General features: G+C 39.7%; 1 protein-coding gene across 5 annotated transcripts in view; it reads left to right on the top strand.

Moving 5' to 3' along the window:
* Nucleotides 1-9,780: 9,780 nt before the first annotated feature.
* SATB1 (SATB homeobox 1) overlaps nucleotides 9,781-13,217 on the top strand; it is a 75,351-nt gene continuing 71,914 nt past the window's right edge. For 2 of the 5 annotated variants that reach the window (XM_081288266.1, XM_081288268.1), the window contains exon 1: nucleotides 9,781-11,599. The gene's annotated coding sequence lies outside the window, so the exon portion shown is untranslated. Of the gene's footprint in view, nucleotides 11,611-13,217 lie in introns of all 5 variants that reach the window. The other 3 variants (XM_081288269.1, XM_081288270.1, XM_081288267.1) reach the window with 2 other exon arrangements.

Below are 13,217 nucleotides of genomic sequence, written 5' to 3' on the forward strand. Positions count from 1 at the left end.
GTAATTTTTCATTTAAAATATTCTTATTCTGCCTTGCTGTTTCTGAAATGCAGTCTACTTTAGTAGTGATTTAATACATAATGTTTAGAAAACTGTGGTCGGCTAGTGAGAAAAGAACTTACCAGTCATGGATAATCAATTATGCATGAATTCAAATGTAACAGATGGAATCTGGTGAGTTAAAGTTTCTCTTTGCCTTAGTGGTTTTTTTTTTTTTTTATTTGTTTGTTTGACACCTGTCTCTTACATATAGATAAACATCTAGCATAGCATGTGAGAAATTTCCTTGTATCTTTGTTTTGTCTTTAAAGTGAACTTAATTTTTTAAATCAAATGTAAAGGTAGATAATTTTTTATCTGGTCTTAAAGATTATCAGATTGTTTCTTCATTTTATAGATATGGAATCTGATCCTGCTTAGCTAATGAAGGATCCCTTAGATTGCTAGTGGAGTAAGAAGTAATAACCAAATCTGTTTCCTTGCCTTTTCTCTACTACTTTCCCTCTTATGTTATTTAGCCTTTCTTTCACCAGAGTTGCTTAATAAGAGGAGTGTTACATTAACTGTGGGTATAAAGGATTTCTGATGGAAACAGTGGTAGACTAGTTTTAACTGTGTAATACACTCTTGCATGACATGTAAATATTATATGTGTACACAAATGTTATGCTATATATGTATGTTGTAGATACATACATTTATTCATACTTGGATGTTGGCCAAACAATTGGATTTCTCAATTTTATTAAGAATGCCATAAGATTTGGTTTTATATATCTTAAATTGTAGTATATGTCAGCCTTGCTTACAGGGTTGTATTTTTTAGTGACAAATTCCCTATGTGCAAATTAAGCTAAAAAGTTATTTTTGAGGGTCTTATTACCTCCAATGAGAGATAAGAAGTTCAGTGTTTATTATTATTAAATGAATATGTAGTGTTTCTGCAATTGTAGACATAACAGAAAAACAGTGGGTATTGACCATCTTTAAAACAATGCAGGCTCAAAACAGTTACAAGCTGGTCCCCCTAAAAATTTTTCATAAATATGCTATTTGTTTCTCTCCCCTGTGGTATGTGTTCATATATATATAACAAATGAAAAGTCTTAACAAAATAAATAAAAATATTTGATTAAAAAATAGCCTCAGGCTCTCTAGTTCTTTTTTTTAAAGTTATAATGTAGCATTATTTATAAAGTTTTTGCTTCATATCAACTGGAAATTTGCATGCATATTTATAGTCCTTGTCAGTTATCTAATGAATAAAATTTCACAATAAATACACTAATAAAGAAAGGCACCTTCAGGATAGTTAACTTGTATAACTTAGCTATACTGTGAAGCTATTTTTTAGTATTTTATTTAATACTTTTATACATGATATCTTTTAAATTCAGCTTCATTATGTATATTAATACATAATTCCTTAGTCATGCACGTCAGATACATATACATAGATATAACCTTCAACAAAATATAATTTATAAATGAATTTCTAATACATTAAAAAATTCCACTTTATAATAATATAAAATTCCATCCTAATATAAAATCAGTAGGAATAGATGATATTAAGTAGAATAATAGATGATGTGTTAAAGGTAAAGATGATATTTCTAATGTTGTATAAGAAGCAAATACTTTAATCCTTATTACTATCACAAAAAATAATAATTGACAAATTCAAAAGTCTTTATTTTAAAAAAATTCTTTTGTTTTAAAAAATAGAATCTAAAGTCTTTATATGTGGTCAATTTGTGAATTATCGTATAGGTTACATTTTTAAGCGCTGCACATCAGTGTGTGAAATCCTAAGAACTGTTTAACAGGAAGGTGTACTATTTCACGAATGATTTTTACTCTTTGGAAAAATATCCCAAAAGAACTTTTGCATTTAATACACTCTTTTTTTTGTTTGGGTTTTGTCAAAGCTTCCTTGTCTTCATTTTGAAATATTTTGTATTGTATAAAACCTTAAAAGAGAACCATCTTCTTGCATTGGAGAACGCGCAAAGTGGGTGAGACCTTGATCTCCCATTACCCATTGCTGTTGATTATCCTTGGGTTGGGTATTCATTCTATGGATAGTTATCCAGCATAGACTGGACTGTAGCAGTCAGCAGGTAAGGACAAAGCAGTGGAAATGCATCATAGCACATTATTTCCCATGAAGGTTGACATGATATTTTCATGATACAAGCCAATCTTAGATCTATATGAAAGATTGTTTTGATTTTTTTTAAATTATATGATAAAATGTAACATAAAATATGCCATTTTGATGATTTTTTTTAAACATACAGTTCAGTGACATTGATTACATTCACAGCGTTGTGTAACCATCACAATCTGCTTCTAACTCCTTTCCATTAGTCCGAGTAGAATGCGCTTTAGTTTTGAATTGAACTTTGCTTTTGCTTCAGCAAATTTCAAGCTTTATAGTCATATTTAATTGTTGTCCAGTTGTTAAGCATTTGTTTCTGGTGGTGGCTTTCCTTTCCAATGGACAATTCCTGGTCTAGCAACCTATGGTGTTGGGCATGGAAGTACAATATCAGATATTGCCTTTGGATGATGTTCCCACAAAAGTGACCTTGACTGAGGCCCATTGTAACCTCCAACTCTTTTTCCCTATAGTGAAGCCAGGAAAGATTAACAATAATATTCACATCACTAAGGAAATTTTTATATGCCTTGGCTAAAGGTTGATTGGGAAGGATACTGTTTGACTTGAGAGGAATTAAAATCCCTTGAGCTTCCTGTGAGTATTAAAGACACAGTAGGTAGGACTGGGAAGCCCTGCAATTGGCCCCAGGGCATAGACAATATGAATACTTTGGTTCTGCTCAAGTGCAGTGATTCAGTCTGGAAATAAATTGAGAAGCTCACTCAAGGTTGAATTTTTTTTTTTTTTTTTGGTGGTGGGGGTGGGATGGGGGAGCATGCCCAACTATGTTGAAAAAGAATTAGAGGAAACTCATATGGTTCTGGCTCCAGAAAATAATAGACTGGTTTTAGAACTGTACTTCCATGTGTAATTTTGTGGTTAGTCGCTTATGTCTGTGATGATAAATCACATACCTGCACAGGATTTCTGGCACCCCAGTAAATCTCAAGCAAGTGCCCAAATGTTAATTTATCATGGTTTCTCAAATAGCATACCTTTATTCACCAAATCAGTGATCTAATGGCTTCTCCCCCTTACTCTTTCTAGTTTGTTTGAAACAAGTGGCTCGCCTGTACATACATACATACATACATACATACATACCTGTTACCTTCCTTCCTTCTGTCCGTCGGTCCTTCCTTCCTTCCTTTCTGTTTTCTGCATTGTGGTAATGGAACTTGTACCCAGGGGTGAAGGGTGCTCTACCACTGAACTACAGCCACACCCTTTTTATTTTTATTTTGAAACAGGGTCTCACTAAGTAACCAATGCTGCCCTTGAACTTGTGAACCTCCTGCCTCAGCCTCATTGCTCACCTTCTCCTGGAGTAACTGGAATTACAGGTGTGCACCATCACACCTTTCTTAAATTTTGGGCTACTGCTGGTTCAGAGAGTAGACTTAACATTTCCAAGTGACTCCAGGATTGGGGTAAAAACTTGACCTCATAGGTATCCTAGTAGGCATATTTTATTCCCTAAATTCAAAACATTACTTAACCATGGATGCCGAACCTGGTTATACCTCAGAATCACCCTGAGAATTTTAAGCAATGAATGACCAGCTCCCACCCTCAGCCATTCTGATTTAATTGCAGAGGGGTGCAGCCAGAACACCCTGAGTATGATCCCGGCACCTGCCTTGACTTCCTAAAATTGTTAGGCAGCATTCTGAGAAGCACTGGCTCTGAAAAAACAGCTTTTGAATTTCTTCCCTGTGATGGCAGGCACAGCGAGAGACTCCAGGAATATATACATAACAAACCACGATGTGCTTACAGCCTTGCAGTTTGGAGGTGTAGGCCTATAAAATATGGAATGTCACATTGCAAGCAGGACAGGTAGAGTGATGGAGCATCAAAGGAAATACCAACAGCTGGAGCAGGCTTTAGACAAAGAGACGAAATCAAGCTGCATATTAAAGGAGACAACAGAAGGGAAGTTCCCAAGTGAGAAGGCTCTGGGAGAGCACTCCTGGAGCCAGAGAGACAAAATGAGACATCCTGAAACTCTTGAGTACACTGGTGGTGATCTCTACACTGGCAGACTCAATGGCAATTGCAAGAATTCTTTCCTGATCCCTGTTCAATTTTCGATCTAGGTCCAGATAGAAGTACCAATTTTGATGAAATCATTACTATTGTGCCTTGTTAGAGACAGGATTCATACTAACATCTTTTGAGAAGATTTGTTCAATAAATTTTTGCTAATATAAAAGTAAATTTTCACAGCAATATTTCTGGGTAAAAGGTTCAAGTATCTTGTCAGTTTCCAGAAGCCAACTATAACAGTTGCTCTGTCTAGATCCCCCCCAAACTAGCAAAAACATTGGTCTGTTTTTTTTTTCTGCTGTAATAATGACCTTTATCTATTAAAACCATATCATAAATTACCAGTGGTATTTATATCTACCCCAAAGTAATTAGGAAGCAACTTTTGATCACCATCAATCTAACTGAAACTCAACTTATTTGGAGAAAAAAATAAAAACAAAAACATAAAGCCCTGCATTTAATGTTCATTATCATTACTCTTTTTATCTCTCCTGCAACATTTTCAAGCCTTTTGCCATTATTTTCTGCAGTGTATTATTATTTGTTTGGTATCTGGATGCCCTCCCAGTTTGAGTAAGTCTCTACAATTAAAGCTTCCAAAAGAGCCATTTCCAAGGGCAGCTATGCTTACTTAATGTGGGGGCCGAGGTAAGGGTGGGAATGACTCTGTGGTTTTTAACTTCACCTATGAGATATTTAAATGCTCATGGAAAGCAGCATTTGGAGTAAATGCATATTATTCCAACTGTATTACAGGACCCTTTCAAGTACAGACATGTCTAGAAAGTTGTCTTAAATTTGTGTTCAGCAGTACACAAGTATAACTTCATGCAACTTTACAGATCTATGGGCTAATTATAAAATGGAAAAATGATCTTGATTCAGACATTATTAGAAAGTCTAATAGCCATTCAGCACCATTAAGATTCCTCCTGACCAGGTCTTGGATTTACTTAGTTGTCTTACAGGAGTTCGTTAGGTAAACACTATCCAATGGAACTTTCTGCAATGAAGAAGTGTTCTATAGCGATACTGTGCATTATGATAGCAACAGTAGTCACATGGGAGCTATTGAGCACTTGAAATATGATGGAGGAACTAACTTGTAAATTTTATTTCATTTTAATTCAAATTTAAATGGTATAACCACTTCTCCCCTGTTCCTTTCTCCTCACATCTGCAATCTCTGAAATGTATTGTCAATGCACTTTGTAGTGGAAATTGGTTTCAAGTGGCACTGTGAGCTATTTGCTCCTATATATTCATTCATAATCTAAATATTACAAGGATGCTGCATTACATTTCTGGTAGTATGGCAGTGAGCACAGACTTCTGCTACCATAGGGATTTCAGTCCAATAAGGGAGCTATTTATTAAACTAATAATTAGCCTGTTTGTTAATTGATTAAGACTGGGATGACTGTTACAAAGGAGAAATACAAGATGTTGTGAGAATATATCATGGGGACCAGAACTTTTTGTGGGATTAGTCAGAGAGTTGCACCAGAGAAAAGCATGAAGCAGTGTGCCTTCCTCTGGTTCAAGGCTGGGTCAGGTTAGCTGTGGGACGCACAGCTCAGAGCAAGGCAATTAGCATGGGTGATGCCATGACCTCCCAAGGTGAGGGGATCTGGTATGATGAAGCTACATGCACATGCATACTGCAAACATTTGAACTCGAGCAAGTGAATTCTTTCCTAAACTGTATGCAGTTGTGATAATGTCAGTTATAGATAATACATGATAAGAAGGTGCAAATGTTTACAGGATATTGCATTTCCTCTCCAATATATGTTTTGACAAAGTTGTTTGGGCTGCAGCCCCAGCGTTTCCTCCCTGCTCTTACAAATTGGAATTTGGTCCATTCAAGAAACGATGTGGAAATCAGTACTGACATCCCAGACAGACAAAATGAGACACATGACAGCAAAACATATGGCTTGAATAGACATCCTTATATGGCCAACACAGACCATATTCCCAGAAATTCATATATGGAAAACACCACCTGCAGTTAAAGCCAAAAAACAAAGAGTTGACATGACAAAAAGAGCAATGTGCTACATAAATTGTGCTACTTTAAGAGTGTGGAGAGATAGCCAACTGTATTTGAATTTAAAAAGATGGAAAAAAAAAACCCAACAACATGTCCTTAGAAAGTGTTATGGTGGTGAGCATTGCTTTACTAACACAGGCACTGACAGAGTTGCTATATCTTAAAAGCATTCGAATTCTAAATGCTTTCTCTGTTTATTACAAATGTGTGTCCTATTCAGAACTCTGAATGTGTTTTAATGCTTTCGGATATCTGCCTGCATATTTATCTTAATATGTTGCCATCTAAAACATGCAGTAGTCCTTTCATTAAGTTTTTAAAAATCTTGTATATCAGTTACAATATTTTATCTTTGCTTCCTTTGTGTAGCCAGTATGAATGCCTTCTCATGTGAGAAAAAATTGGTGCACTCTGTTTTAACGGTATGTCCACGTTAAACAGTTCATGTAATTGAGTTGCACTATTTCATGTTCCTCAAGTTTTTATTTTGATAGCAGTATTTATAAAGTTTAACTTTTTAAAATACTTGATTGCTTCTTTATGGGTAAATATATTCCTATGTAGAATCAGTTGATGGTTTTTCCCCCTGCCATGAGAACTTTCTCTTACATACGCCTAGGTAGGTGGTGTTTTCCTAATTATCTTTCTTTTTTCTTCTTTATTTTAATCTGAGTTTACACTGCCCAATAACTCAGTGGCTATAATGAATATTCTGAACTAGTAGATAGTGCATAGTAATTAAGTTCATCAATGTAGTATACTGCTAGAGTATAAAACTCTTGTGTGCCATTTTACTTCTATCCTTTCTTCTAATCATAAAGTTCTGGAATACAGAATATGCTTCAGAGAAAATTATTGTGTCTATGTGACTAATAGATTCACGATTGTAATATATTGTTACTCTTTATTATAATAAAGTCATTATTAGATACCTTATGCTTGCTTATTCTGCTTATCATTTTCCAAGGCCATGTCAACCCCTGTTACATACTTTAATGATTTGTGTTTATGAATAGGTTTGTGATTCCTGGATAAAAGTGCTATTCAGATTTAAAGACTACTATTTTATTTCCCATATTACATTAGCATTGATCAGGTCATTATGAGGCTAAGGCAAGCAGAAGGCATTCTGTCTTATTTATTTGTGTAAAATGATGGGATAAAAGTAATATTTATCCCATTGTGTCTTAATATTGATATTTTCAGTAACCTTTTCTTAGGTTTTCTTATTTTTTTTTTAGCTCAAATTTTGTTTTGCTTTCTTTTCTTTCTTTTTTAGTCATTAAGCTTGAGGTGAAGTTGCATGGGTAAATGGCATATTCTTTTGTAGTCCTGAAAATTTTTCCTCTATTTTTAAAATTTTGCTATTGTTTGTAAGTTTGTTCAACAGGATACTAGAATGCACTTGTCCCTACTGAAAACAAGTCAGGTTTCAGGGTAATACATCAGATATTACTAATTTGAAACAACTATTAAAATACTCATATTGGAAATTACAAATCTAACCTGTCATGTTGGGGGAAAAATCATTGTCATCAGAGATAATATCTGCTTTTTCTCTTAATTATCTTTTTAAAATACTTAAGTACATCTACCCAGAATATACATCTCCACAAAGATACTGCATTTTGCCCTTTTTGTATATTTCCTTATTGATTATATTTCTTAAGACTTTAGTTAAAATAGCCTCCTCCATATTCCCCCCCCCCATTTTCAACCTTTAAAAATGTAGCACCATTTAGGCTTTTTAGTAAAAATTGCCTTACATTTCTTTTCTTGTTTTGGGTGCTGTGTCTTGAGTTTGATTATCACATGTTCTTTTGCTCAAGGCTTCTGTTTATATGTGCCAAGATTCACGGTTGCCTTCCTCGATTTTGACTAACCTTTCCGGTTTGTGGGTGAAACTTGGGTGCTATTAGAGTGATATATTTTCATTGTGTTTCTCCTGAAGTTATCCTCCCCCAGGAGGCCATAATTTCCTATACTTTATCTTCTACTTTACCTTCTGCTTTTCTTAGATTTCTAGTGTAAACAGTGTGTCTAAGAGTGTATTGGTAGCTTTAAAGAGTCTAATTTGCATATTTCCCTCTTATCTCAGTACTTGTGCTAACTTGTTGCTTTTTTATGTGTAACAAAATGTTTATCTGACTGATTTTTGTCTTTTCCCTACCAGTGTATTCTACAAAATAACTCTTATAACTTTTTGTTCTTGTTTAGTGATTAAGGGCACTAAATCTTGTTTAATAACCTCAGGGTGCTAAAATGGTGGTACTAAAACCTAAAGGCTAAATGACGCATATCTATTTTGGGTGAGATTGTAATGTTCTTCATTTTTATATGAGCTATATTTACCTAAAGTTCATACTTAAGTGATAATAACCATTGATCTGAGGACTTTACCCTAGATTACAGAAAAAATATATATTTATTGCTACAACAGATGTATTTACCAACCCTAACTTTCCTGTCTCTCGCCCTGTGTAAATTATTTTAAAAATGATGACATCTTTTCCTTTGTAATAACAAGTCTCTTTCAAGTGACCCAAATTTTAACTCCACCACTATGGGCCTCATATTTCTTCCTCCAAAGTGTTCTGTGACTCTGAGTTGTACAGAAAGCTCTTAGTCGGTTGCTTTTAATGTTGACTCTTTATAGTTTAGGGACCACCCTCCTTTGAGAATAAATATTTGGGAGAGCGTTTCTAGGTTCCTGGCCTTTATTGCTCTGCAAATGTTTCTGCAACCTCTGCGCTTTTTCCTGGGAGATCCACCTCCCGACTGTCCCCTTCAGCCACTTCCTGAAGTCTTACCACCTCAGTCCTCAGCGCCTGTCACCTGCAAGACTCGGCCCCTTTCCCGCGGGGCCAGTGCGTCCTCCGCTCCCCCGCCCCCGGGCGCCCGCCCGTCCCTCGGGTGCCCGCCTGCGACGCCCCCGGCGTATTCCTTTTTGTGGCTTTTGTGGCGTGAGAGTGGGTGGTTAGTTTTCCCCCCTGGGCCCTCGCCCCCTCCTCCCCGTCACTTTCATTCCCCCCGCCCCCGAGCCAGTCCTGCCCCTCCTCCTCCTCCCCGCTCCCACTCGCACACCTGCCCTCGTCGCCCGCGCGCCGCGCGCTCCCCTCCCCGCTCCGGCGGCCGCTGCCAGGGAAGCCCCCGCTCCTCCTTCCCTCCGCGCTCTCCCTGGCGCGCCTGGCGGCGGCCAGCACTAACCCTCGCGCAGCGCCCTGTTATTCTGGGTATTGTGTGTAATAAATGTCGGGCCGCCTCACTCTAATCAAGCTCATTACAAATTCTTGCGCGCCCGGGGCCGGAAATCGTGCGCTCCCCCCCACCCCCAGCTCCGCACTCATTCACTAGTTACTTGTCTTTAGGCTTTTTAACTCGCCGCCCCCGCCCCCTCCCCCAATCCCGGCCCTCCAGCCCGGGTTTTAATCCCCATCCCTTTCCGCCTTCTCCGTGCACCCTGCCCCCCCGCCGCCTTCCTCCTCCGCTGCGCACCCCCTTCCTCCTCTTCTCCCTCCCCCCGCCGCCGCCGCCGCCGCCGCCGCCACTTTCTCGCTCGCTCCCGCTCCCCGGACGCGGCGGATGAGCCGGCCCCGCTGGGGAAGGCTCCGGGCGGCGGCGGGCGGCCGGGAGGAGGCTGCGTGCTCGGGGCTGGGGCTGCGAGCGGGGTGATTTTGTATTAAAATGAGGAGGAGGAAGAAGAGGCAGCCACAGCGGCGGCGGCGGCGGCACCAGCAGCAGCAGCAGCAGCAGCAGGAGCAGCGGCGTAGAGGGCTGCAGCCCGGGCGGACGCGCGGAGCCGAGCTGGGCACGGCGGCGGCGGCGACAGCGGCCGGGATGAGTCAACTAATAATTTAATGGGGGCAGAGACGGCAGCGAGGGGGAGAGCGACCGAGGGAGAGAGAGAGAGAGAAACAGCCCCGTCCGGGGACTCGCGCTCACACGCACGCACACACAAACACACACACACACCTCTCCCAGTGCCACCCAGCAACAACCGGCCTCGTCACAACAACAACAGCAACAGCCGCCCTCTAGCCTGCCCCGGGGCCGTGCGTAAAAGCCTGGGCGACTCCAGAGGACGCTTCCCACCCCCCCTTTTGCATTTCGGGAAACTCCTGATCAGTTTTGTTGGGTTTCTGGGCTTCTTCCCCCCCCACCCCCCCAAGTCCTAGTGCCATTGTGGTGCTCGTTGTTTACCTCGGACTCTGGCTGAGTGAGAGCTTGGCGACTTTTTGGGGGGAGGGGGCGGGGAGTTCGTCGCTGCCAAGGCGGTAGAGGTGGCTGGGGTCCCTTCTGATCTTCCTCCTCCTCCTCCTCCCCCCCTCCCCCCTCATCCTCTCTCTCTCCCCCTCACTGGTCTCCCCAGACGCTCCCAGCCCCGCGTCAATGGGCAGGGAGAGGGTCCTCGGGGCTGTTGTCAGCGAGGGCGGAATCAAAAGTGGCATTTTAGTGCCTTTCCGGGGCTTTTCTCGCGACCCGCTGCCCCTCACCCTCTCTGTCCCCTGGTAGATGCCCTCGTTGGGGGTGCGAGGCTGTAGGGAAAAAGTTTAAGGTTTGTTAATATTAGTCGCTATCGCTGGGGAGGGGGTGGGGGCGATTGGCAGGGAGGCGAGGTGGCCTTCCCCTCTGCGCGTTCTCCGGGGTTATTGGAGAATAATATTGCAAGTGACAGCCAGAAGTAAGACTTTCTGTCCTCACACCGAAGAACCCGAGCGAGCGGGAGGGAAGAGAGAAGAGGGGACTTTTTTTTTTTTTTTTTTTAATCCCCTTCCTTTTTGGAGACCTTGTCCGCAGTGATTTTTTTTTTCTTCTTTTTCTTTTTAAGAGATTCCTCAGTCACCACCTCGTCTCCCCAGCACCACCACAGTGTACAGCTCATAACGGGTTTTGCTTTGTTTTTACGATCCACCCCCCCCCCAACGAATCACTTGTCAGATCAATTTTATCTTCTCCCTCCTCCCTACTTCCCACTCTCCCCTCCTCCCCATCGAAAAACCCCGTTCTCTGAGGTTAGACATTTTACAAATCATATACGTTGATTTTCGAATTGTGATTTTTTTTTTTTTAAACTCCCTCTCCCATGGCTACTCTTCTAGACGTTTGTTTCTGCCCTTCCCCCGCTTACGGGGGGCGGGGGTAGGGGAAGAGAAAATAATACAATTTCAGGGGAAGTCGCCTTCAGGTCTGCTGCTTTTTTTTTTTTTTAATTAAAAAAAAAAAGGACATAGAAAACATCAGTCTTGAACTTCACTTCAAGAACCCGGGCTGCAAAGGAAATCTCCTTTGTTTTTGTTATTTATATGCTGTCAAGTTTTGAAGTGGTGAGTTTCAGGTCGGTTTTGCTAATTTCACTCAGTAAAACTGCAGTGTTTCTGTTTCTAGATAGTACTTTGCTTCTTTGTCTCTTTAAAAGGTCACAGTGAAAGCTTGGCCTGGATCGTGCCGGCCATATGGAATGGATAAGGGCACAATCTCTTAAAATGTGATTATTGGGTTCTGTGGGGGCAAGAGAGGCGATCCAGCAAGGAAACTCATTGAAAAGGATCCCACAATGCAAAAAAATAGGTTCTTGAAGCCGAAATTTCGCGCTTTCATTTCTTTCTTTTTAAGGGAAATAATTGCTGAGACTGAGTTTACTGTTTCATTCAGTAATTATCATATATGTTCTTAGTTTATGGGCAGGGAAATGGGATTTTGAGAAAGTAGCGGTGCTTTCTGTGTGCCAGCCAGACGTTATATTAAAATGGGTTTTTAAATGTGTAACTCAAAAGAAACTCTTCAGCCTGGCATCTGTTGAGACCATGGTTAGTTTCTGCTGCTGTCAGTCCAGGCAGGCCTGTTGGAGGCTGCTCTTTTCAATTCCAAACTGAGGTTTGGTGAACTTTAGCCTTGGGGATAAGAGTTTAAAGGAGTAAATTGGGTGTTTTATGTGCATGTAATTTTGCTTTATAATGTAAAGCTTTTTACTGGATGACTTAGTGTTTAATAGATGCTCATAGGTGGATATTCAAAGGACAATTTTGCATGACCTATATGATGTTTTGATTGTCAATACATTAACTAAATTATAATCTATCACTTTCATTTGCTCTACAGCTTATAGTGCTGTTAAGCCTCATGATTACTTAATATGTTTTGTAGCATTAACTTTGATGCTGCTGGCTACTTGTCTCCACCACATTTTTTTTTTCCTCTTAGGTTGCCCCAAGGGTTAAAGATTTTCTTTTCAAATTATGTTTTAAAATTTGTCTTCTGCTCTAGGGTAAGGCAACCAATTTTAGAAAAAGCAGCTCTGCATTATAATCCACATGGAACATTATAAAGAGTGTTTTGAATAAGTTAATAATCACTCTCTAATTTTGGCTTTAGACTGCAGTTTAATATAATGGAAAAGAGTAATCTTGATAAAAAGTGGTTAAAAAAGGCACATTTATTGTTAATGAACCTCATAACCAAAAACAGATGGGACCTCGATCAACGGTAAACCTTTAGTTCTTGGCGTGCCACCCTGGAGTCAAAGATAAATAGCCATTATTATTTCTCAAACTTTATAATTCTTCAGTTGGCATTCTTAAAGTTGATTTTAAAACTCCAGATTAACATTGCTCCCCCACTTTTCTTGATTATATGGGACGAAGTATTCTAGTTAAATGGAAGGGAAAATGTTTATAGGAAAATCATGCTAACACAGACTGGCTTTCACAAATCTGGATCTAAATAGCTTTAGTATAAAATTTTTTGAAAGAGTACAAGGTATGTCAGATTATCAGACAGCTAGAAGAAAATGGTAATTATATTCTCTCTGGTTTTCCTTAGTATGTTCTCTTTAATGTAGATAAGCCCACTACTTCATGTCTTCAATTCTTTTCACCTTTTCTTATCAGTTCTAATTAAAACTCTGTGTTGGAAGTGATATGATACTATGCTAGTTACTTTTAT

The sequence above is a fragment of the Spermophilus citellus genome, assembly GCF_964194105.1.
Source record: "Spermophilus citellus genome assembly, chromosome: 3".
Lineage (NCBI taxonomy): Eukaryota > Metazoa > Chordata > Mammalia > Rodentia > Sciuridae > Spermophilus > Spermophilus citellus.